Consider the following 27650-nt stretch of genomic DNA (forward strand, 5'->3'; position numbering starts at 1 on the left):
AAAACCTTTTTTCAGACAAATACAGCTTATGCTATTGTACAATGCAAAAAGACGCTTCTCTCGCCTTGAAACGCTCAAAATTGACATAAGCCACTTTTCACCCTTAATGAATGAAAGTGCAGGAAAAACCTTGTTTGTCATCAAGAAGACCCAAATTCAACCAGTTCAGGCTAGGAAACCTCAGTGAAAAACCTTTTTTCAGACAAATACAGCTTATGCTATTGTACAATGCAAAAAGACGCTTGTCTCGCTCTGAAACGCTCAAAATTGACATAAGCCACTTTTCACCCTTAATGAATGAAAGTGCAGGAAAAACCTTGTTTGCCATCAAGAAGATCCAAATTCAACCAGTTCAAGCTAGAAAACTTACTCGAAAAACCTTTTTTCAGACAAATACAGCTTATGCTATTGTACAATGCAAAAAGACGCTTCTCTCGCTCTGAAACGCTCAAAATTGACATAAGCCACTTTTCACCCTTAATGAATGAAAGTGCAGGAAAAACCTTGTTTGCCATCAAGAAGATCCAAATTCAACCAGTTCAAGCTAGAAAACTTACTCGAAAAACCTTTTTTCAGACAAATACAGCTTATGCTATTGTTCAATGCAAAAAGACGCTTGTCTCGCTCTGAAACGCTCAAAATTGACATAAGCCAGTTTGCACCTTTAATGAATGAAAGTGCAGGAAAAACCTTGTTTGTCATCAAGAAGACCCAAATTCAACCAGTTCAGGCTAGAAAAACCTAAGTGAAAAACCTTTTTTCAGACAAATACAGCTTATGCTATTGTACAATGCAAAAAGACGCTTCTCTCGCTCTGAAACGCTCAAAATTGACATAAGCCACTTTTCACCCTTAATGAATGAAAGTGCAGGAAAAACCTTGTTTGCCATCAAGAAGATCCAAATTCAACATGTTCAGGCTAAGAAACCTCAGTGAAAAACCTTTTTTCAGACAAATACAGCTTATGCTATTGTACAATGCAAAAAGACGCTTGTCTCGCTCTGAAACGCTCAAAATTGACATAAGCCACTTTTCACCCTTAATGAATGAAAGTGCAGGAAAAACCTTGTTTGCCATCAAGAAGATCCAAATTCAACCTGTTCAGGCTAAGAAACCTCAGTGAAAAACCTTTTTTCAGTCCAATACAGCTTATGCTATTGTACAATGCAAAAAGACGCTTGTCTCGCTCTGAAACGCTCAAAATTGACATAAGCCACTTTTCACCCTTAATGAATGAAAGTGCAGGAAAAACCTTGTTTGCCATCAAGAAGATCCAAATTCAACCAGTTCAAGCTAGAAAACTTACTCGAAAAACCTTTTTTCAGACAAATACAGCTTATGCTATTGTACAATGCAAAAAGACGCTTCTCTCGCCTTGAAACGCTCAAAATTGACATAAGCCACTTTTCACCCTTAATGAATGAAAGTGCAGGAAAAACCTTGTTTGCCATCAAGAAGACCCAAATTCAACCAGTTCAGGCTAGGAAACCTCAGTGAAAAACCTTTTTTCAGTCCAATACAGCTTATGCTATTGTACAATGCAAAAAGACGCTTGTCTCGCTCTGAAACGCTCAAAATTGACATAAGCCACTTTTCACCCTTAATGAATGAAAGTGCAGGAAAAACCTTGTTTGCCATCAAGAAGATCCAAATTCAACCAGTTCAAGCTAGAAAACTTACTCGAAAAACCTTTTTTCAGACAAATACAGCTTATGCTATTGTACAATGCAAAAAGACGCTTCTCTCGCTCTGAAACGCTCAAAATTGACATAAGCCACTTTTCACCCTTAATGAATGAAAGCACAGGAAAAACCTTGTTTGCCATCAAGAAGATCCAAATTCAACCAGTTCAAGCTAGAAAACTTACTCGAAAAACCTTTTTTCAGACAAATACAGCTTATGCTATTGTACAATGCAAAAAGACGCTTGTCTCGCTCTGAAACGCTCAAAATTGACATAAGCCAGTTTGCACCTTTAATGAATGAAAGTGCAGGAAAAACCTTGTTTGTCATCAAGAAGACCCAAATTCAACCAGTTCAGGCTAGAAAAACCTCAGTGAAAAACCTTTTTTCAGACAAATACAGCTTATGCTATTGTACAATGCAAAAAGACGCTTCTCTCGCTCTGAAACGCTCAAAATTGACATAAGCCACTTTTCACCCTTAATGAATGAAAGTGCAGGAAAAACCTTGTTTGCCATCAAGAAGATCCAAATTCAACATGTTCAGGCTAAGAAACCTCAGTGAAAAACCTTTTTTCAGACAAATACAGCTTATGCTATTGTACAATGCAAAAAGACGCTTGTCTCGCTCTGAAACGCTCAAAATTGACATAAGCCACTTTTCACCCTTAATGAATGAAAGTGCAGGAAAAACCTTGTTTGCCATCAAGAAGATCCAAATTCAACCTGTTCAGGCTAAGAAACCTCAGTGAAAAACCTTTTTTCAGTCCAATACAGCTTATGCTATTGTACAATGCAAAAAGACGCTTGTCTCGCTCTGAAACGCTCAAAATTGACATAAGCCACTTTTCACCCTTAATGAATGAAAGCACAGGAAAAACCTTGTTTGCCATCAAGAAGATCCAAATTCAACCTGTTCAGGCTAAGAAACCTCAGTGAAAAACCTTTTTTCAGACAAATACAGCTTATGCTATTGTACAATGCAAAAAGACGCTTCTCTCGCTCTGAAACGCTCAAAATTGACATAAGCCACTTTTCACCCTTAATGAATGAAAGTGCAGGAAAAACCTTGTTTGCCATCAAGAAGATCCAAATTCAACCAGTTCAAGCTAGAAAACTTACTCGAAAAACCTTTTTTCAGACAAATACAGCTTATGCTATTGTACAATGCAAAAAGACGCTTGTCTCGCTCTGAAACGCTCAAAATTGACATAAGCCAGTTTGCACCTTTAATGAATGAAAGTGCAGGAAAAACCTTGTTTGTCATCAAGAAGACCCAAATTCAACCAGTTCAGGCTAGGAAACCTCAGTGAAAAACCTTTTTTCAGACAAATACAGCTTATGCTATTGTACAATGCAAAAAGACGCTTCTCTCGCCTTGAAACGCTCAAAATTGACATAAGCCACTTTTCACCCTTAATGAATGAAAGTGCAGGAAAAACCTTGTTTGTCATCAAGAAGACCCAAATTCAACCAGTTCAGGCTAGGAAACCTCAGTGAAAAACCTTTTTTCAGACAAATACAGCTTATGCTATTGTACAATGCAAAAAGACGCTTGTCTCGCTCTGAAACGCTCAAAATTGACATAAGCCACTTTTCACCCTTAATGAATGAAAGTGCAGGAAAAACCTTGTTTGCCATCAAGAAGATCCAAATTCAACCAGTTCAAGCTAGAAAACTTACTCGAAAAACCTTTTTTCAGACAAATACAGCTTATGCTATTGTACAATGCAAAAAGACGCTTCTCTCGCTCTGAAACGCTCAAAATTGACATAAGCCACTTTTCACCCTTAATGAATGAAAGTGCAGGAAAAACCTTGTTTGCCATCAAGAAGATCCAAATTCAACCAGTTCAAGCTAGAAAACTTACTCGAAAAACCTTTTTTCAGACAAATACAGCTTATGCTATTGTACAATGCAAAAAGACGCTTGTCTCGCTCTGAAACGCTCAAAATTGACATAAGCCAGTTTGCACCTTTAATGAATGAAAGTGCAGGAAAAACCTTGTTTGTCATCAAGAAGACCCAAATTCAACCAGTTCAGGCTAGAAAAACCTCAGTGAAAAACCTTTTTTCAGACAAATACAGCTTAAGCTATTGTACAATGCAAAAAGACGCTTCTCTCGCTCTGAAACGCTCAAAATTGACATAAGCCACTTTTCACCCTTAATGAATGAAAGTGCAGGAAAAACCTTGTTTGCCATCAAGAAGATCCAAATTCAACATGTTCAGGCTAAGAAACCTCAGTGAAAAACCTTTTTTCAGACAAATACAGCTTATGCTATTGTACAATGCAAAAAGACGCTTGTCTCGCTCTGAAACGCTCAAAATTGACATAAGCCACTTTTCACCCTTAATGAATGAAAGTGCAGGAAAAACCTTGTTTGCCATCAAGAAGATCCAAATTCAACCTGTTCAGGCTAAGAAACCTCAGTGAAAAACCTTTTTTCAGTCCAATACAGCTTATGCTATTGTACAATGCAAAAAGACGCTTGTCTCGCTCTGAAACGCTCAAAATTGACATAAGCCACTTTTCACCCTTAATGAATGAAAGCACAGGAAAAACCTTGTTTGCCATCAAGAAGATCCAAATTCAACCTGTTCAGGCTAAGAAACCTCAGTGAAAAACCTTTTTTCAGACAAATACAGCTTATGCTATTGTACAATGCAAAAAGACGCTTCTCTCGCTCTGAAACGCTCAAAATTGACATAAGCCACTTTTCACCCTTAATGAATGAAAGTGCAGGAAAAACCTTGTTTGCCATCAAGAAGATCCAAATTCAACCAGTTCAAGCTAGAAAACTTACTCGAAAAACCTTTTTTCAGACAAATACAGCTTATGCTATTGTACAATGCAAAAAGACGCTTGTCTCGCTCTGAAACGCTCAAAATTGACATAAGCCAGTTTGCACCTTTAATGAATGAAAGTGCAGGAAAAACCTTGTTTGTCATCAAGAAGACCCAAATTCAACCAGTTCAGGCTAGAAAAACCTCAGTGAAAAACCTTTTTTCAGACAAATACAGCTTATGCTATTGTACAATGCAAAAAGACGCTTCTCTCGCTCTGAAACGCTCAAAATTGACATAAGCCACTTTTCACCCTTAATGAATGAAAGTGCAGGAAAAACCTTGTTTGCCATCAAGAAGATCCAAATTCAACATGTTCAGGCTAAGAAACCTCAGTGAAAAACCTTTTTTCAGACAAATACAGCTTATGCTATTGTACAATGCAAAAAGACGCTTGTCTCGCTCTGAAACGCTCAAAATTGACATAAGCCACTTTTCACCCTTAATGAATGAAAGTGCAGGAAAAACCTTGTTTGCCATCAAGAAGATCCAAATTCAACCTGTTCAGGCTAAGAAACCTCAGTGAAAAACCTTTTTTCAGTCCAATACAGCTTATGCTATTGTACAATGCAAAAAGACGCTTGTCTCGCTCTGAAACGCTCAAAATTGACATAAGCCACTTTTCACCCTTAATGAATGAAAGCACAGGAAAAACCTTGTTTGCCATCAAGAAGATCCAAATTCAACCTGTTCAGGCTAAGAAACCTCAGTGAAAAACCTTTTTTCAGACAAATACAGCTTATGCTATTGTACAATGCAAAAAGACGCTTCTCTCGCTCTGAAACGCTCAAAATTGACATAAGCCACTTTTCACCCTTAATGAATGAAAGTGCAGGAAAAACCTTGTTTGCCATCAAGAAGATCCAAATTCAACCAGTTCAAGCTAGAAAACTTACTCGAAAAACCTTTTTTCAGACAAATACAGCTTATGCTATTGTACAATGCAAAAAGACGCTTGTCTCGCTCTGAAACGCTCAAAATTGACATAAGCCAGTTTGCACCTTTAATGAATGAAAGTGCAGGAAAAACCTTGTTTGTCATCAAGAAGACCCAAATTCAACCAGTTCAGGCTAGGAAACCTCAGTGAAAAACCTTTTTTCAGACAAATACAGCTTATGCTATTGTACAATGCAAAAAGACGCTTCTCTCGCCTTGAAACGCTCAAAATTGACATAAGCCACTTTTCACCCTTAATGAATGAAAGTGCAGGAAAAACCTTGTTTGTCATCAAGAAGACCCAAATTCAACCAGTTCAGGCTAGGAAACCTCAGTGAAAAACCTTTTTTCAGACAAATACAGCTTATGCTATTGTACAATGCAAAAAGACGCTTGTCTCGCTCTGAAACGCTCAAAATTGACATAAGCCACTTTTCACCCTTAATGAATGAAAGTGCAGGAAAAACCTTGTTTGCCATCAAGAAGATCCAAATTCAACCAGTTCAAGCTAGAAAACTTACTCGAAAAACCTTTTTTCAGACAAATACAGCTTATGCTATTGTACAATGCAAAAAGACGCTTGTCTCGCTCTGAAACGCTCAAAATTGACATAAGCCAGTTTGCACCTTTAATGAATGAAAGTGCAGGAAAAACCTTGTTTGTCATCAAGAAGACCCAAATTCAACCAGTTCAGGCTAGAAAAACCTCAGTGAAAAACCTTTTTTCAGACAAATACAGCTTATGCTATTGTACAATGCAAAAAGACGCTTCTCTCGCTCTGAAACGCTCAAAATTGACATAAGCCACTTTTCACCCTTAATGAATGAAAGTGCAGGAAAAACCTTGTTTGCCATCAAGAAGATCCAAATTCAACATGTTCAGGCTAAGAAACCTCAGTGAAAAACCTTTTTTCAGACAAATACAGCTTATGCTATTGTACAATGCAAAAAGACGCTTGTCTCGCTCTGAAACGCTCAAAATTGACATAATCCACTTTTCACCCTTAATGAATGAAAGTGCAGGAAAAACCTTGTTTGCCATCAAGAAGATCCAAATTCAACCTGTTCAGGCTAAGAAACCTCAGTGAAAAACCTTTTTTCAGTCCAATACAGCTTATGCTATTGTACAATGCAAAAAGACGCTTGTCTCGCTCTGAAACGCTCAAAATTGACATAAGCCACTTTTCACCCTTAATGAATGAAAGCACAGGAAAAACCTTGTTTGCCATCAAGAAGATCCAAATTCAACCTGTTCAGGCTAAGAAACCTCAGTGAAAAACCTTTTTTCAGACAAATACAGCTTATGCTATTGTACAATGCAAAAAGACGCTTCTCTCGCTCTGAAACGCTCAAAATTGACATAAGCCACTTTTCACCCTTAATGAATGAAAGTGCAGGAAAAACCTTGTTTGCCATCAAGAAGATCCAAATTCAACCAGTTCAAGCTAGAAAACTTACTCGAAAAACCTTTTTTCAGACAAATACAGCTTATGCTATTGTACAATGCAAAAAGACGCTTGTCTCGCTCTGAAACGCTCAAAATTGACATAAGCCAGTTTGCACCTTTAATGAATGAAAGTGCAGGAAAAACCTTGTTTGTCATCAAGAAGACCCAAATTCAACCAGTTCAGGCTAGGAAACCTCAGTGAAAAACCTTTTTTCATACAAATACAGCTTATGCTATTGTACAATGCAAAAAGACGCTTCTCTCGCCTTGAAACGCTCAAAATTGACATAAGCCACTTTTCACCCTTAATGAATGAAAGTGCAGGAAAAACCTTGTTTGTCATCAAGAAGACCCAAATTCAACCAGTTCAGGCTAGGAAACCTCAGTGAAAAACCTTTTTTCAGACAAATACAGCTTATGCTATTGTACAATGCAAAAAGACGCTTCTCTCGCCTTGAAACGCTCAAAATTGACATAAGCCACTTTTCACCCTTAATGAATGAAAGTGCAGGAAAAACCTTGTTTGCCATCAAGAAGACCCAAATTCAACCAGTTCAGGCTAGGAAACCTCAGTGAAAAACCTTTTTTCAGTCCAATACAGCTTATGCTATTGTACAATGCAAAAAGACGCTTCTCTCGCCTTGAAACGCTCAAAATTGACATAAGCCACTTTTCACCCTTAATGAATGAAAGTGCAGGAAAAACCTTGTTTGCCATCAAGAAGATCCAAATTCAACCTGTTCAGGCTAAGAAACCTCAGTGAAAAACCTTTTTTCAGACAAATACAGCTTATGCTATTGTACAATGCAAAAAGACGCTTGTCTCGCTCTGAAACGCTCAAAATTGACATAAGCCACTTTTCACCCTTAATGAATGAAAGCACAGGAAAAACCTTGTTTGCCATCAAGAAGACCCAAATTCAACCAGTTCAGGCTAGGAAACCTCAGTGAAAAACCTTTTTTCAGTCCAATACAGCTTATGCTATTGTACAATGCAAAAAGACGCTTCTCTCGCTCTGAAACGCTCAAAATTGACATAAGCCAGTTTGCACCTTTAATGAATGAAAGTGCAGGAAAAACCTTATTTGCCATCAAGAAGACCCAAATTCAACCTGTTCAGGCTAGGAAACCTCAGTGAAAAACCTTTTTTCTGACAAATACAGCTTATGCTATTGTACAATGCAAAAAGACGCTTCTCTCGCTCTGAAACGCTCAAAATTGACATAAGCCACTTTTCACCCTTAATGAATGAAAGTGCAGGAAAAACCTTGTTTGCCATCAAGAAGATCCAAATTCAACCAGTTCAAGCTAGAAAACTTACTCGAAAAACCTTTTTTCAGACAAATACAGCTTATGCTATTGTACAATGCAAAAAGACGCTTGTCTCGCTCTGAAACGCTCAAAATTGACATAAGCCAGTTTGCACCTTTAATGAATGAAAGTGCAGGAAAAACCTTGTTTGTCATCAAGAAGACCCAAATTCAACCAGTTCAGGCTAGGAAACCTCAGTGAAAAACCTTTTTTCAGACAAATACAGCTTATGCTATTGTACAATGCAAAAAGACGCTTCTCTCGCCTTGAAACGCTCAAAATTGACATAAGCCACTTTTCACCCTTAATGAATGAAAGTGCAGGAAAAACCTTGTTTGCCATCAAGAAGACCCAAATTCAACCAGTTCAGGCTAGGAAACCTCAGTGAAAAACCTTTTTTCAGTCCAATACAGCTTATGCTATTGTACAATGCAAAAAGACGCTTGTCTCGCTCTGAAACGCTCAAAATTGACATAAGCCACTTTTCACCCTTAATGAATGAAAGCACAGGAAAAACCTTGTTTGCCATCAAGAAGATCCAAATTCAACCTGTTCAGGCTAAGAAACCTCAGTGAAAAACCTTTTTTCAGACAAATACAGCTTATGCTATTGTACAATGCAAAAAGACGCTTCTCTCGCTCTGAAACGCTCAAAATTGACATAAGCCACTTTTCACCCTTAATGAATGAAAGTGCAGGAAAAACCTTGTTTGCCATCAAGAAGATCCAAATTCAACCAGTTCAAGCTAGAAAACTTACTCGAAAAACCTTTTTTCAGACAAATACAGCTTATGCTATTGTACAATGCAAAAAGACGCTTGTCTCGCTCTGAAACGCTCAAAATTGACATAAGCCAGTTTGCACCTTTAATGAATGAAAGTGCAGGAAAAACCTTGTTTGTCATCAAGAAGACCCAAATTCAACCAGTTCAGGCTAGGAAACCTCAGTGAAAAACCTTTTTTCATACAAATACAGCTTATGCTATTGTACAATGCAAAAAGACGCTTCTCTCGCCTTGAAACGCTCAAAATTGACATAAGCCACTTTTCACCCTTAATGAATGAAAGTGCAGGAAAAACCTTGTTTGTCATCAAGAAGACCCAAATTCAACCAGTTCAGGCTAGGAAACCTCAGTGAAAAACCTTTTTTCAGACAAATACAGCTTATGCTATTGTACAATGCAAAAAGACGCTTCTCTCGCCTTGAAACGCTCAAAATTGACATAAGCCACTTTTCACCCTTAATGAATGAAAGTGCAGGAAAAACCTTGTTTGCCATCAAGAAGACCCAAATTCAACCAGTTCAGGCTAGGAAACCTCAGTGAAAAACCTTTTTTCAGTCCAATACAGCTTATGCTATTGTACAATGCAAAAAGACGCTTCTCTCGCCTTGAAACGCTCAAAATTGACATAAGCCACTTTTCACCCTTAATGAATGAAAGTGCAGGAAAAACCTTGTTTGCCATCAAGAAGATCCAAATTCAACCTGTTCAGGCTAAGAAACCTCAGTGAAAAACCTTTTTTCAGACAAATACAGCTTATGCTATTGTACAATGCAAAAAGACGCTTGTCTCGCTCTGAAACGCTCAAAATTGACATAAGCCACTTTTCACCCTTAATGAATGAAAGCACAGGAAAAACCTTGTTTGCCATCAAGAAGACCCAAATTCAACCAGTTCAGGCTAGGAAACCTCAGTGAAAAACCTTTTTTCAGTCCAATACAGCTTATGCTATTGTACAATGCAAAAAGACGCTTCTCTCGCTCTGAAACGCTCAAAATTGACATAAGCCAGTTTGCACCTTTAATGAATGAAAGTGCAGGAAAAACCTTATTTGCCATCAAGAAGACCCAAATTCAACCTGTTCAGGCTAGGAAACCTCAGTGAAAAACCTTTTTTCTGACAAATACAGCTTATGCTATTGTACAATGCAAAAAGACGCTTCTCTCGCTCTGAAACGCTCAAAATTGACATAAGCCACTTTTCACCCTTAATGAATGAAAGTGCAGGAAAAACCTTGTTTGCCATCAAGAAGATCCAAATTCAACCAGTTCAAGCTAGAAAACTTACTCGAAAAACCTTTTTTCAGACAAATACAGCTTATGCTATTGTACAATGCAAAAAGACGCTTGTCTCGCTCTGAAACGCTCAAAATTGACATAAGCCAGTTTGCACCTTTAATGAATGAAAGTGCAGGAAAAACCTTGTTTGTCATCAAGAAGACCCAAATTCAACCAGTTCAGGCTAGGAAACCTCAGTGAAAAACCTTTTTTCAGACAAATACAGCTTATGCTATTGTACAATGCAAAAAGACGCTTCTCTCGCCTTGAAACGCTCAAAATTGACATAAGCCACTTTTCACCCTTAATGAATGAAAGTGCAGGAAAAACCTTGTTTGCCATCAAGAAGACCCAAATTCAACCAGTTCAGGCTAGGAAACCTCAGTGAAAAACCTTTTTTCAGTCCAATACAGCTTATGCTATTGTACAATGCAAAAAGACGCTTGTCTCGCTCTGAAACGCTCAAAATTGACATAAGCCAATTTTCACCCTTAATGAATGAAAGTGCAGGAAAAACCTTGTTTGCCATCAAGAAGATCCAAATTCAACCAGTTCAAGCTAGAAAACTTACTCGAAAAACCTTTTTTCAGACAAATACAGCTTATGCTATTGTACAATGCAAAAAGACGCTTCTCTCGCTCTGAAACGCTCAAAATTGACATAAGCCACTTTTCACCCTTAATGAATGAAAGTGCAGGAAAAACCTTGTTTGCCATCAAGAAGATCCAAATTCAACCAGTTCAAGCTAGAAAACTTACTCGAAAAACCTTTTTTCAGACAAATACAGCTTATGCTATTGTACAATGCAAAAAGACGCTTGTCTCGCTCTGAAACGCTCAAAATTGACATAAGCCAGTTTGCACCTTTAATGAATGAAAGTGCAGGAAAAACCTTGTTTGTCATCAAGAAGACCCAAATTCAACCAGTTCAGGCTAGGAAACCTCAGTGAAAAACCTTTTTTCAGACAAATACAGCTTATGCTATTGTACAATGCAAAAAGACGCTTCTCTCGCCTTGAAACGCTCAAAATTGACATAAGCCACTTTTCACCCTTAATGAATGAAAGTGCAGGAAAAACCTTGTTTGCCATCAAGAAGATCCAAATTCAACCTGTTCAGGCTAAGAAACCTCAGTGAAAAACCTTTTTTCAGTCCAATACAGCTTATGCTATTGTACAATGCAAAAAGACGCTTCTCTCGCTCTGAAACGCTCAAAATTGACATAAGCCACTTTTCACCCTCAATGAATGACAGTGCAGGAAAAACCTTGTTTGCCATCAAGAAGATCCAAATTCAACCAGTTCAAGCTAGAAAACTTACTCGAAAAACCTTTTTTCAGACAAATACAGCTTATGCTATTGTACAATGCAAAAAGACGCTTCTCTCGCTCTGAAACGCTCAAAATTGACATAAGCCACTTTTCACCCTTAATGAATGAAAGTGCAGGAAAAACCTTGTTTGCCATCAAGAAGACCCAAATTCAACCTGTTCAGGCTAGGAAACCTCAGTGAAAAACCTTTTTTCTGACAAATACAGCTTATGCTATTGTACAATGCAAAAAGACGCTTCTCTCGCTCTGAAACGCTCAAAATTGACATAAGCCACTTTTCACCCTTAATGAATGAAAGTGCAGGAAAAACCTTGTTTGCCATCAAGAAGATCCAAATTCAACATGTTCAGGCTAAGAAACCTCAGTGAAAAACCTTTTTTCAGACAAATACAGCTTATGCTATTGTACAATGCAAAAAGACGCTTCTCTCGCTCTGAAACGCTCAAAATTGACATAAGCCACTTTTCACCCTTAATGAATGAAAGTGCAGGAAAAACCTTGTTTGCCATCAAGAAGATCCAAATTCAACCAGTTCAAGCTAGAAAACTTACTCGAAAAACCTTTTTTCAGACAAATACAGCTTATGCTATTGTACAATGCAAAAAGACGCTTGTCTCGCTCTGAAACGCTCAAAATTGACATAAGCCAGTTTGCACCTTTAATGAATGAAAGTGCAGGAAAAACCTTGTTTGTCATCAAGAAGACCCAAATTCAACCAGTTCAGGCTAGGAAACCTCAGTGAAAAACCTTTTTTCAGACAAATACAGCTTATGCTATTGTACAATGCAAAAAGACGCTTCTCTCGCCTTGAAACGCTCAAAATTGACATAAGCCACTTTTCACCCTTAATGAATGAAAGTGCAGGAAAAACCTTGTTTGCCATCAAGAAGATCCAAATTCAACCTGTTCAGGCTAAGAAACCTCAGTGAAAAACCTTTTTTCAGTCCAATACAGCTTATGCTATTGTACAATGCAAAAAGACGCTTCTCTCGCTCTGAAACGCTCAAAATTGACATAAGCCACTTTTCACCCTCAATGAATGACAGTGCAGGAAAAACCTTGTTTGCCATCAAGAAGATCCAAATTCAACCAGTTCAAGCTAGAAAACTTACTCGAAAAACCTTTTTTCAGACAAATACAGCTTATGCTATTGTACAATGCAAAAAGACGCTTCTCTCGCTCTGAAACGCTCAAAATTGACATAAGCCACTTTTCACCCTTAATGAATGAAAGTGCAGGAAAAACCTTGTTTGCCATCAAGAAGACCCAAATTCAACCTGTTCAGGCTAGGAAACCTCAGTGAAAAACCTTTTTTCTGACAAATACAGCTTATGCTATTGTACAATGCAAAAAGACGCTTCTCTCGCTCTGAAACGCTCAAAATTGACATAAGCCACTTTTCACCCTTAATGAATGAAAGTGCAGGAAAAACCTTGTTTGCCATCAAGAAGATCCAAATTCAACATGTTCAGGCTAAGAAACCTCAGTGAAAAACCTTTTTTCAGACAAATACAGCTTATGCTATTGTACAATGCAAAAAGACGCTTCTCTCGCTCTGAAACGCTCAAAATTGACATAAGCCACTTTTCACCCTTAATGAATGAAAGTGCAGGAAAAACCTTGTTTGCCATCAAGAAGATCCAAATTCAACCAGTTCAGGCTAGAAAACTTACTCGAAAAACCTTTTTTCAGACAAATACAGCTTATGCTATTGTACAATGCAAAAAGACGCTTCTCTCGCCTTGAAACGCTCAAAATTGACATAAGCCAGTTTGCACCTTTAATGAATGAAAGCACAGGAAAAACCTTGTTTGCCATCAAGAAGATCCAAATTCAACCTGTTCAGGCTAAGAAACCTCAGTGAAAAACCTTTTTTCAGACAAATACAGCTTATGCTATTGTAAAATGCAAAAAGACGCTTGTCTCGCTCTGAAACGCTCAAAATTGACATAAGCCACTTTTCACCCTTAATGAATGAAAGTGCAGGAAAAATCTTGTTTGCCATCAAGAAGATCCAAATTCAACCAGTTCAAGCTAGAAAACTTACTCGAAAAACCTTTTTTCAGACAAATACAGCTTATGCTATTGTACAATGCAAAAAGACGCTTCTCTCGCTCTGAAACGCTCAAAATTGACATAAGCCACTTTTCACCCTTAATGAATGAAAGTGCAGGAAAAACCTTGTTTGCCATCAAGAAGACCCAAATTCAACCAGTTCAGGCTAGGAAACCTCAGTGAAAAACCTTTTTTCAGTCCAATACAGCTTATGCTATTGTACAATGCAAAAAGACGCTTGTCTCGCTCTGAAACGCTCAAAATTGACATAAGCCACTTTTCACCCTTAATGAATGAAAGTGCAGGAAAAACCTTGTTTGCCATCAAGAAGATCCAAATTCAACCAGTTCAAGCTAGAAAACTTACTCGAAAAACCTTTTTTCAGACAAATACAGCTTATGCTATTGTACAATGCAAAAAGACGCTTCTCTCGCTCTGAAACGCTCAAAATTGACATAAGCCACTTTTCACCCTTAATGAATGAAAGTGCAGGAAAAACCTTGTTTGCCATCAAGAAGATCCAAATTCAACCAGTTCAAGCTAGAAAACTTACTCGAAAAACCTTTTTTCAGACAAATACAGCTTATGCTATTGTACAATGCAAAAAGACGCTTGTCTCGCTCTGAAACGCTCAAAATTGACATAAGCCAGTTTGCACCTTTAATGAATGAAAGTGCAGGAAAAACCTTGTTTGTCATCAAGAAGACCCAAATTCAACCAGTTCAGGCTAGGAAACCTCAGTGAAAAACCTTTTTTCAGACAAATACAGCTTATGCTATTGTACAATGCAAAAAGACGCTTGTCTCGCTCTGAAACGCTCAAAATTGACATAAGCCACTTTTCACCCTTAATGAATGAAAGCACAGGAAAAACCTTGTTTGCCATCAAGAAGATCCAAATTCAACCTGTTCAGGCTAAGAAACCTCAGTGAAAAACCTTTTTTCAGACAAATACAGCTTATGCTATTGTACAATGCAAAAAGACGCTTCTCTCGCTCTGAAACGCTCAAAATTGACATAAGCCACTTTTCACCCTTAATGAATGAAAGTGCAGGAAAAACCTTGTTTGCCATCAAGAAGATCCAAATTCAACCAGTTCAAGCTAGAAAACTTACTCGAAAAACCTTTTTTCAGACAAATACAGCTTATGCTATTGTACAATGCAAAAAGACGCTTGTCTCGCTCTGAAACGCTCAAAATTGACATAAGCCAGTTTGCACCTTTAATGAATGAAAGTGCAGGAAAAACCTTGTTTGTCATCAAGAAGACCCAAATTCAACCAGTTCAGGCTAGGAAACCTCAGTGAAAAACCTTTTTTCAGACAAATACAGCTTATGCTATTGTACAATGCAAAAAGACGCTTCTCTCGCCTTGAAACGCTCAAAATTGACATAAGCCACTTTTCACCCTTAATGAATGAAAGTGCAGGAAAAACCTTGTTTGCCATCAAGAAGATCCAAATTCAACCTGTTCAGGCTAAGAAACCTCAGTGAAAAACCTTTTTTCAGACAAATACAGCTTATGCTATTGTACAATGCAAAAAGACGCTTGTCTCGCTCTGAAACGCTCAAAATTGACATAAGCCACTTTTCACCCTTAATGAATGAAAGTGCAGGAAAAACCTTGTTTGCCATCAAGAAGACCCAAATTCAACCAGTTCAGGCTAGGAAACCTCAGTGAAAAACCTTTTTTCAGTCCAATACAGCTTATGCTATTGTACAATGCAAAAAGACGCTTCTCTCGCTCTGAAACGCTCAAAATTGACATAAGCCAGTTTGCACCTTTAATGAATGAAAGTGCAGGAAAAACCTTATTTGCCATCAAGAAGACCCAAATTCAACCTGTTCAGGCTAGGAAACCTCAGTGAAAAACCTTTTTTCTGACAAATACAGCTTATGCTATTGTACAATGCAAAAAGACGCTTCTCTCGCTCTGAAACGCTCAAAATTGACATAAGCCACTTTTCACCCTTAATGAATGAAAGTGCAGGAAAAACCTTGTTTGCCATCAAGAAGATCCAAATTCAACCAGTTCAAGCTAGAAAACTTACTCGAAAAACCTTTTTTCAGACAAATACAGCTTATGCTATTGTACAATGCAAAAAGACGCTTGTCTCGCTCTGAAACGCTCAAAATTGACATAAGCCAGTTTGCACCTTTAATGAATGAAAGTGCAGGAAAAACCTTGTTTGCCATCAAGAAGATCCAAATTCAACCAGTTCAAGCTAGAAAACTTACTCGAAAAACCTTTTTTCAGACAAATACAGCTTATGCTATTGTACAATGCAAAAAGACGCTTCTCTCGCTCTGAAACGCTCAAAATTGACATAAGCCACTTTTCACCCTTAATGAATGAAAGTGCAGGAAAAACCTTGTTTGCCATCAAGAAGATCCAAATTCAACCTGTTCAGGCTAAGAAACCTCAGTGAAAAACCTTTTTTCAGACAAATACAGCTTATGCTATTGTACAATGCAAAAAGACGCTTCTCTCGCTCTGAAACGCTCAAAATTGACATAAGCCACTTTTCACCCTTAATGAATGAAAGTGCAGGAAAAACCTTGTTTGCCATCAAGAAGATCCAAATTCAACCAGTTCAAGCTAGAAAACTTACTCGAAAAACCTTTTTTCAGACAAATACAGCTTATGCTATTGTACAATGCAAAAAGACGCTTGTCTCGCTCTGAAACGCTCAAAATTGACATAAGCCACTTTTCACCCTTAATGAATGAAAGCACAGGAAAAACCTTGTTTGCCATCAAGAAGACCCAAATTCAACCAGTTCAGGCTAAGAAACCTCAGTGAAAAACCTTTTTTCAGTCCAATACAGCTTATGCTATTGTACAATGCAAAAAGACGCTTGTCTCGCTCTGAAACGCTCAAAATTGACATAAGCCACTTTTCACCCTTAATGAATGAAAGCACAGGAAGAACCTTGTTTGCCATCAAGAAGATCCAAATTCAACCTGTTCAGGCTAAGAAACCTCAGTGAAAAACCTTTTTTCAGTCCAATACAGCTTATGCTATTGTACAATGCAAAAAGACGCTTCTCTCGCTCTGAAACGCTCAAAATTGACATAAGCCACTTTTCACCCTTAATGAATGAAAGTGCAGGAAAAACCTTGTTTGCCATCAAGAAGATCCAAATTCAACCAGTTCAAGCTAGAAAACTTACTCGAAAAACCTTTTTTCAGACAAATACAGCTTATGCTATTGTACAATGCAAAAAGACGCTTCTCTCGCTCTGAAACGCTCAAAATTGACATAAGCCACTTTTCACCCTTAATGAATGAAAGTGCAGGAAAAACCTTATTTGCCATTAAGAAGACCCAAATTCAACCTGTTCAGGCTAGGAAACCTCAGTGAAAAACCTTTTTTCTGACAAATACAGCTTATGCTATTGTACAATGCAAAAAGACGCTTCTCTCGCTCTGAAACGCTCAAAATTGACATAAGCCACTTTTCACCCTTAATGAATGAAAGTGCAGGAAAAACCTTGTTTGCCATCAAGAAGATCCAAATTCAACCAGTTCAAGCTAGAAAACTTACTCGAAAAACCTTTTTTCAGACAAATACAGCTTATGCTATTGTACAATGCAAAAAGACGCTTCTCTCGCTCTGAAACGCTCAAAATTGACATAAGCCACTTTTCACCCTTATGAATGAAAGTGCAGGAAAAACCTTGTTTGCCATCAAGAAGACCCAAATTCAACCTGTTCAGGCTAGGAAACCTCAGTGAAAAACCTTTTTTCTGACAAATACAGCTTATGCTATTGTACAATGCAAAAAGACGCTTGTCTCGCTCTGAAACGCTCAAAATTGACATAAGCCACTTTTCACCCTTAATGAATGAAAGCACAGGAAAAACCTTGTTTGCCATCAAGAAGATCCAAATTCAACCTGTTCAGGCTAAGAAACCTCAGTGAAAAACCTTTTTTCAGACAAATACAGCTTATGCTATTGTACAATGCAAAAAGACGCTTGTCTCGCTCTGAAACGCTCAAAATTGACATAAGCCAGTTTGCACCTTTAATGAATGAAAGTGCAGGAAAAACCTTGTTTGCCATCAAGAAGATCCAAATTCAACCAGTTCAAGCTAGAAAACTTACTCGAAAAACCTTTTTTCAGACAAATACAGCTTATGCTATTGTACAATGCAAAAAGACGCTTCTCTCGCTCTGAAACGCTCAAAATTGACATAAGCCACTTTTCACCCTTAATGAATGAAAGTGCAGGAAAAACCTTGTTTGCCATCAAGAAGACCCAAATTCAACCAGTTCAGGCTAGGAAACCTCAGTGAAAAACCTTTTTTCAGTCCAATACAGCTTATGCTATTGTACAATGCAAAAAGACGCTTCTCTCGCTCTGAAACGCTCAAAATTGACATAAGCCAGTTTGCACCTTTAATGAATGAAAGTGCAGGAAAAACCTTATTTCCCATCAAGAAGACCCAAATTCAACCTGTTCAGGATAGGAAACCTCAGTGAAAAACCTTTTTTCTGACAAATACAGCTTATGCTATTGTACAATGCAAAAAGACGCTTCTCTCGCTCTGAAACGCTCAAAATTGACATAAGCCACTTTTCACCCTTAATGAATGAAAGTGCAGGAAAAACCTTGTTTGCCATCAAGAAGATCCAAATTCAACCAGTTCAAGCTAGAAAACTTACTCGAAAAACCTTTTTTCAGACAAATACAGCTTATGCTATTGTACAATGCAAAAAGACGCTTCTCTCGCTCTGAAACGCTCAAAATTGACATAAGCCACTTTTCACCCTTAATGAATGAAAGTGCAGGAAAAACCTTATTTGCCATTAAGAAGACCCAAATTCAACCTGTTCAGGCTAGGAAACCTCAGTGAAAAACCTTTTTTCTGACAAATACAGCTTATGCTATTGTACAATGCAAAAAGACGCTTCTCTCGCTCTGAAACGCTCAAAATTGACATAAGCCACTTTTCACCCTTAATGAATGAAAGTGCAGGAAAAACCTTGTTTGCCATCAAGAAGATCCAAATTCAACATGTTCAGGCTAAGAAACCTCAGTGAAAAACCTTTTTTCAGACAAATACAGCTTATGCTATTGTACAATGCAAAAAGACGCTTCTCTCGCTCTGAAACGCTCAAAATTGACATAAGCCACTTTTCACCCTTAATGAATGAAAGTGCAGGAAAAACCTTGTTTGCCATCAAGAAGATCCAAATTCAACCAGTTCAAGCTAGAAAACTTACTCGAAAAACCTTTTTTCAGACAAATACAGCTTATGCTATTGTACAATGCAAAAAGACGCTTCTCTCGCTCTGAAACGCTCAAAATTGACATAAGCCAGTTTGCACCTTTAATGAATGAAAGTGCAGGAAAAACCTTATTTGCCATCAAGAAGACCCAAATTCAACCTGTTCAGGCTAGGAAACCTCAGTGAAAAACCTTTTTTCTGACAAATACAGCTTATGCTATTGTACAATGCAAAAAGACGCTTCTCTCGCTCTGAAACGCTCAAAATTGACATAAGCCACTTTTCACCCTTAATGAATGAAAGTGCAGGAAAAACCTTGTTTGCCATCAAGAAGATCCAAATTCAACCAGTTCAAGCTAGAAAACTTACTCGAAAAACCTTTTTTCAGACAAATACAGCTTATGCTATTGTACAATGCAAAAAGACGCTTGTCTCGCTCTGAAACGCTCAAAATTGACATAAGCCAGTTTGCACCTTTAATGAATGAAAGTGCAGGAAAAACCTTGTTTGTCATCAAGAAGACCCAAATTCAACCAGTTCAGGCTAGGAAACCTCAGTGAAAAACCTTTTTTCAGACAAATACAGCTTATGCTATTGTACAATGCAAAAAGACGCTTCTCTCGCCTTGAAACGCTCAAAATTGACATAAGCCACTTTTCACCCTTAATGAATGAAAGTGCAGGAAAAACCTTGTTTGCCATCAAGAAGACCCAAATTCAACCAGTTCAGGCTAGGAAACCTCAGTGAAAAACCTTTTTTCAGTCCAATACAGCTTATGCTATTGTACAATGCAAAAAGACGCTTGTCTCGCTCTGAAACGCTCAAAATTGACATAAGCCAATTTTCACCCTTAATGAATGAAAGTGCAGGAAAAACCTTGTTTGCCATCAAGAAGATCCAAATTCAACCAGTTCAAGCTAGAAAACTTACTCGAAAAACCTTTTTTCAGACAAATACAGCTTATGCTATTGTACAATGCAAAAAGACGCTTCTCTCGCTCTGAAACGCTCAAAATTGACATAAGCCACTTTTCACCCTTAATGAATGAAAGTGCAGGAAAAACCTTGTTTGCCATCAAGAAGATCCAAATTCAACCAGTTCAAGCTAGAAAACTTACTCGAAAAACCTTTTTTCAGACAAATACAGCTTATGCTATTGTACAATGCAAAAAGACGCTTGTCTCGCTCTGAAACGCTCAAAATTGACATAAGCCAGTTTGCACCTTTAATGAATGAAAGTGCAGGAAAAACCTTGTTTGTCATCAAGAAGACCCAAATTCAACCAGTTCAGGCTAGGAAACCTCAGTGAAAAACCTTTTTTCAGACAAATACAGCTTATGCTATTGTACAATGCAAAAAGACGCTTCTCTCGCCTTGAAACGCTCAAAATTGACATAAGCCACTTTTCACCCTTAATGAATGAAAGTGCAGGAAAAACCTTGTTTGCCATCAAGAAGATCCAAATTCAACCTGTTCAGGCTAAGAAACCTCAGTGAAAAACCTTTTTTCAGTCCAATACAGCTTATGCTATTGTACAATGCAAAAAGACGCTTCTCTCGCTCTGAAACGCTCAAAATTGACATAAGCCACTTTTCACCCTCAATGAATGACAGTGCAGGAAAAACCTTGTTTGCCATCAAGAAGATCCAAATTCAACCAGTTCAAGCTAGAAAACTTACTCGAAAAACCTTTTTTCAGACAAATACAGCTTATGCTATTGTACAATGCAAAAAGACGCTTCTCTCGCTCTGAAACGCTCAAAATTGACATAAGCCACTTTTCACCCTTAATGAATGAAAGTGCAGGAAAAACCTTGTTTGCCATCAAGAAGACCCAAATTCAACCTGTTCAGGCTAGGAAACCTCAGTGAAAAACCTTTTTTCTGACAAATACAGCTTATGCTATTGTACAATGCAAAAAGACGCTTCTCTCGCTCTGAAACGCTCAAAATTGACATAAGCCACTTTTCACCCTTAATGAATGAAAGTGCAGGAAAAACCTTGTTTGCCATCAAGAAGATCCAAATTCAACATGTTCAGGCTAAGAAACCTCAGTGAAAAACCTTTTTTCAGACAAATACAGCTTATGCTATTGTACAATGCAAAAAGACGCTTCTCTCGCTCTGAAACGCTCAAAATTGACATAAGCCACTTTTCACCCTTAATGAATGAAAGTGCAGGAAAAACCTTGTTTGCCATCAAGAAGATCCAAATTCAACCAGTTCAAGCTAGAAAACTTACTCGAAAAACCTTTTTTCAGACAAATACAGCTTATGCTATTGTACAATGCAAAAAGACGCTTGTCTCGCTCTGAAACGCTCAAAATTGACATAAGCCAGTTTGCACCTTTAATGAATGAAAGTGCAGGAAAAACCTTGTTTGTCATCAAGAAGACCCAAATTCAACCAGTTCAGGCTAGGAAACCTCAGTGAAAAACCTTTTTTCAGACAAATACAGCTTATGCTATTGTACAATGCAAAAAGACGCTTCTCTCGCCTTGAAACGCTCAAAATTGACATAAGCCACTTTTCACCCTTAATGAATGAAAGTGCAGGAAAAACCTTGTTTGCCATCAAGAAGATCCAAATTCAACCTGTTCAGGCTAAGAAACCTCAGTGAAAAACCTTTTTTCAGTCCAATACAGCTTATGCTATTGTACAATGCAAAAAGACGCTTCTCTCGCTCTGAAACGCTCAAAATTGACATAAGCCACTTTTCACCCTCAATGAATGACAGTGCAGGAAAAACCTTGTTTGCCATCAAGAAGATCCAAATTCAACCAGTTCAAGCTAGAAAACTTACTCGAAAAACCTTTTTTCAGACAAATACAGCTTATGCTATTGTACAATGCAAAAAGACGCTTCTCTCGCTCTGAAACGCTCAAAATTGACATAAGCCACTTTTCACCCTTAATGAATGAAAGTGCAGGAAAAACCTTGTTTGCCATCAAGAAGACCCAAATTCAACCTGTTCAGGCTAGGAAACCTCAGTGAAAAACCTTTTTTCTGACAAATACAGCTTATGCTATTGTACAATGCAAAAAGACGCTTCTCTCGCTCTGAAACGCTCAAAATTGACATAAGCCACTTTTCACCCTTAATGAATGAAAGTGCAGGAAAAACCTTGTTTGCCATCAAGAAGATCCAAATTCAACATGTTCAGGCTAAGAAACCTCAGTGAAAAACCTTTTTTCAGACAAATACAGCTTATGCTATTGTACAATGCAAAAAGACGCTTCTCTCGCTCTGAAACGCTCAAAATTGACATAAGCCACTTTTCACCCTTAATGAATGAAAGTGCAGGAAAAACCTTGTTTGCCATCAAGAAGATCCAAATTCAACCAGTTCAGGCTAGAAAACTTACTCGAAAAACCTTTTTTCAGACAAATACAGCTTATGCTATTGTACAATGCAAAAAGACGCTTCTCTCGCCTTGAAACGCTCAAAATTGACATAAGCCAGTTTGCACCTTTAATGAATGAAAGCACAGGAAAAACCTTGTTTGCCATCAAGAAGATCCAAATTCAACCTGTTCAGGCTAAGAAACCTCAGTGAAAAACCTTTTTTCAGACAAATACAGCTTATGCTATTGTAAAATGCAAAAAGACGCTTGTCTCGCTCTGAAACGCTCAAAATTGACATAAGCCACTTTTCACCCTTAATGAATGAAAGTGCAGGAAAAATCTTGTTTGCCATCAAGAAGATCCAAATTCAACCAGTTCAAGCTAGAAAACTTACTCGAAAAACCTTTTTTCAGACAAATACAGCTTATGCTATTGTACAATGCAAAAAGACGCTTCTCTCGCTCTGAAACGCTCAAAATTGACATAAGCCACTTTTCACCCTTAATGAATGAAAGTGCAGGAAAAACCTTGTTTGCCATCAAGAAGACCCAAATTCAACCAGTTCAGGCTAGGAAACCTCAGTGAAAAACCTTTTTTCAGTCCAATACAGCTTATGCTATTGTACAATGCAAAAAGACGCTTGTCTCGCTCTGAAACGCTCAAAATTGACATAAGCCACTTTTCACCCTTAATGAATGAAAGTGCAGGAAAAACCTTGTTTGCCATCAAGAAGATCCAAATTCAACCAGTTCAAGCTAGAAAACTTACTCGAAAAACCTTTTTTCAGACAAATACAGCTTATGCTATTGTACAATGCAAAAAGACGCTTCTCTCGCTCTGAAACGCTCAAAATTGACATAAGCCACTTTTCACCCTTAATGAATGAAAGTGCAGGAAAAACCTTGTTTGCCATCAAGAAGATCCAAATTCAACCAGTTCAAGCTAGAAAACTTACTCGAAAAACCTTTTTTCAGACAAATACAGCTTATGCTATTGTACAATGCAAAAAGACGCTTGTCTCGCTCTGAAACGCTCAAAATTGACATAAGCCAGTTTGCACCTTTAATGAATGAAAGTGCAGGAAAAACCTTGTTTGTCATCAAGAAGACCCAAATTCAACCAGTTCAGGCTAGGAAACCTCAGTGAAAAACCTTTTTTCAGACAAATACAGCTTATGCTATTGTACAATGCAAAAAGACGCTTGTCTCGCTCTGAAACGCTCAAAATTGACATAAGCCACTTTTCACCCTTAATGAATGAAAGCACAGGAAAAACCTTGTTTGCCATCAAGAAGATCCAAATTCAACCTGTTCAGGCTAAGAAACCTCAGTGAAAAACCTTTTTTCAGACAAATACAGCTTATGCTATTGTACAATGCAAAAAGACGCTTCTCTCGCTCTGAAACGCTCAAAATTGACATAAGCCACTTTTCACCCTTAATGAATGAAAGTGCAGGAAAAACCTTGTTTGCCATCAAGAAGATCCAAATTCAACCAGTTCAAGCTAGAAAACTTACTCGAAAAACCTTTTTTCAGACAAATACAGCTTATGCTATTGTACAATGCAAAAAGACGCTTGTCTCGCTCTGAAACGCTCAAAATTGACATAAGCCAGTTTGCACCTTTAATGAATGAAAGTGCAGGAAAAACCTTGTTTGTCATCAAGAAGACCCAAATTCAACCAGTTCAGGCTAGGAAACCTCAGTGAAAAACCTTTTTTCAGACAAATACAGCTTATGCTATTGTACAATGCAAAAAGACGCTTCTCTCGCCTTGAAACGCTCAAAATTGACATAAGCCACTTTTCACCCTTAATGAATGAAAGTGCAGGAAAAACCTTGTTTGCCATCAAGAAGATCCAAATTCAACCTGTTCAGGCTAAGAAACCTCAGTGAAAAACCTTTTTTCAGACAAATACAGCTTATGCTATTGTACAATGCAAAAAGACGCTTGTCTCGCTCTGAAACGCTCAAAATTGACATAAGCCACTTTTCACCCTTAATGAATGAAAGTGCAGGAAAAACCTTGTTTGCCATCAAGAAGACCCAAATTCAACCAGTTCAGGCTAGGAAACCTCAGTGAAAAACCTTTTTTCAGTCCAATACAGCTTATGCTATTGTACAATGCAAAAAGACGCTTCTCTCGCTCTGAAACGCTCAAAATTGACATAAGCCAGTTTGCACCTTTAATGAATGAAAGTGCAGGAAAAACCTTATTTGCCATCAAGAAGACCCAAATTCAACCTGTTCAGGCTAGGAAACCTCAGTGAAAAACCTTTTTTCTGACAAATACAGCTTATGCTATTGTACAATGCAAAAAGACGCTTCTCTCGCTCTGAAACGCTCAAAATTGACATAAGCCACTTTTCACCCTTAATGAATGAAAGTGCAGGAAAAACCTTGTTTGCCATCAAGAAGATCCAAATTCAACCAGTTCAAGCTAGAAAACTTACTCGAAAAACCTTTTTTCAGACAAATACAGCTTATGCTATTGTACAATGCAAAAAGACGCTTGTCTCGCTCTGAAACGCTCAAAATTGACATAAGCCAGTTTGCACCTTTAATGAATGAAAGTGCAGGAAAAACCTTGTTTGCCATCAAGAAGATCCAAATTCAACCAGTTCAAGCTAGAAAACTTACTCGAAAAACCTTTTTTCAGACAAATACAGCTTATGCTATTGTACAATGCAAAAAGACGCTTCTCTCGCTCTGAAACGCTCAAAATTGACATAAGCCACTTTTCACCCTTAATGAATGAAAGTGCAGGAAAAACCTTGTTTGCCATCAAGAAGATCCAAATTCAACCTGTTCAGGCTAAGAAACCTCAGTGAAAAACCTTTTTTCAGACAAATACAGCTTATGCTATTGTACAATGCAAAAAGACGCTTCTCTCGCTCTGAAACGCTCAAAATTGACATAAGCCACTTTTCACCCTTAATGAATGAAAGTGCAGGAAAAACCTTGTTTGCCATCAAGAAGATCCAAATTCAACCAGTTCAAGCTAGAAAACTTACTCGAAAAACCTTTTTTCAGACAAATACAGCTTATGCTATTGTACAATGCAAAAAGACGCTTGTCTCGCTCTGAAACGCTCAAAATTGACATAAGCCACTTTTCACCCTTAATGAATGAAAGCACAGGAAAAACCTTGTTTGCCATCAAGAAGACCCAAATTCAACCAGTTCAGGCTAAGAAACCTCAGTGAAAAACCTTTTTTCAGTCCAATACAGCTTATGCTATTGTACAATGCAAAAAGACGCTTGTCTCGCTCTGAAACGCTCAAAATTGACATAAGCCACTTTTCACCCTTAATGAATGAAAGCACAGGAAGAACCTTGTTTGCCATCAAGAAGATCCAAATTCAACCTGTTCAGGCTAAGAAACCTCAGTGAAAAACCTTTTTTCAGTCCAATACAGCTTATGCTATTGTACAATGCAAAAAGACGCTTCTCTCGCTCTGAAACGCTCAAAATTGACATAAGCCACTTTTCACCCTTAATGAATGAAAGTGCAGGAAAAACCTTGTTTGCCATCAAGAAGATCCAAATTCAACCAGTTCAAGCTAGAAAACTTACTCGAAAAACCTTTTTTCAGACAAATACAGCTTATGCTATTGTACAATGCAAAAAGACGCTTCTCTCGCTCTGAAACGCTCAAAATTGACATAAGCCACTTTTCACCCTTAATGAATGAAAGTGCAGGAAAAACCTTATTTGCCATTAAGAAGACCCAAATTCAACCTGTTCAGGCTAGGAAACCTCAGTGAAAAACCTTTTTTCTGACAAATACAGCTTATGCTATTGTACAATGCAAAAAGACGCTTCTCTCGCTCTGAAACGCTCAAAATTGACATAAGCCACTTTTCACCCTTAATGAATGAAAGTGCAGGAAAAACCTTGTTTGCCATCAAGAAGATCCAAATTCAACCAGTTCAAGCTAGAAAACTTACTCGAAAAACCTTTTTTCAGACAAATACAGCTTATGCTATTGTACAATGCAAAAAGACGCTTCTCTCGCTCTGAAACGCTCAAAATTGACATAAGCCACTTTTCACCCTTATGAATGAAAGTGCAGGAAAAACCTTGTTTGCCATCAAGAAGACCCAAATTCAACCTGTTCAGGCTAGGAAACCTCAGTGAAAAACCTTTTTTCTGACAAATACAGCTTATGCTATTGTACAATGCAAAAAGACGCTTGTCTCGCTCTGAAACGCTCAAAATTGACATAAGCCAGTTTGCACCTTTAATGAATGAAAGTGCAGGAAAAACCTTGTTTGCCATCAAGAAGATCCAAATTCAACCAGTTCAAGCTAGAAAACTTACTCGAAAAACCTTTTTTCAGACAAATACAGCTTATGCTATTGTACAATGCAAAAAGACGCTTGTCTCGCTCTGAAACGCTCAAAATTGACATAAGCCACTTTTCACCCTTAATGAATGAAAGCACAGGAAAAACCTTGTTTGCCATCAAGAAGACCCAAATTCAACCAGTTCAGGCTAAGAAACCTCAGTGAAAAACCTTTTTTCAGTCCAATACAGCTTATGCTATTGTACAATGCAAAAAGACGCTTGTCTCGCTCTGAAACGCTCAAAATTGACATAAGCCACTTTTCACCCTTAATGAATGAAAGCACAGGAAGAACCTTGTTTGCCATCAAGAAGATCCAAATTCAACCTGTTCAGGCTAAGAAACCTCAGTGAAAAACCTTTTTTCAGTCCAATACAGCTTATGCTATTGTACAATGCAAAAAGACGCTTCTCTCGCTCTGAAACGCTCAAAATTGACATAAGCCACTTTTCACCCTTAATGAATGAAAGTGCAGGAAAAACCTTGTTTGCCATCAAGAAGATCCAAATTCAACCAGTTCAAGCTAGAAAACTTACTCGAAAAACCTTTTTTCAGACAAATACAGCTTATGCTATTGTACAATGCAAAAAGACGCTTCTCTCGCTCTGAAACGCTCAAAATTGACATAAGCCACTTTTCACCCTTAATGAATGAAAGTGCAGGAAAAACCTTATTTGCCATTAAGAAGACCCAAATTCAACCTGTTCAGGCTAGGAAACCTCAGTGAAAAACCTTTTTTCTGACAAATACAGCTTATGCTATTGTACAATGCAAAAAGACGCTTCTCTCGCTCTGAAACGCTCAAAATTGACATAAGCCACTTTTCACCCTTAATGAATGAAAGTGCAGGAAAAACCTTGTTTGCCATCAAGAAGATCCAAATTCAACCAGTTCAAGCTAGAAAACTTACTCGAAAAACCTTTTTTCAGACAAATACAGCTTATGCTATTGTACAATGCAAAAAGACGCTTCTCTCGCTCTGAAACGCTCAAAATTGACATAAGCCACTTTTCACCCTTATGAATGAAAGTGCAGGAAAAACCTTGTTTGCCATCAAGAAGACCCAAATTCA

At 37.9% G+C, this 27650-nt stretch overlaps 1 protein-coding gene across 1 annotated transcript in view; it reads right to left on the minus strand.

Annotated features, from left to right (window-relative positions):
* The window catches only part of LOC141013485 (F-box only protein 38-like), a 156003-nt gene that overhangs the window by 28232 nt on the left and 100121 nt on the right, over positions 1-27650 (minus strand). The window lies entirely within an intron of this gene.

This window comes from Pagrus major, chromosome 18, assembly GCF_040436345.1.
Source record: "Pagrus major chromosome 18, Pma_NU_1.0".
In the NCBI taxonomy this organism is placed as follows: domain Eukaryota; kingdom Metazoa; phylum Chordata; class Actinopteri; order Spariformes; family Sparidae; genus Pagrus; species Pagrus major.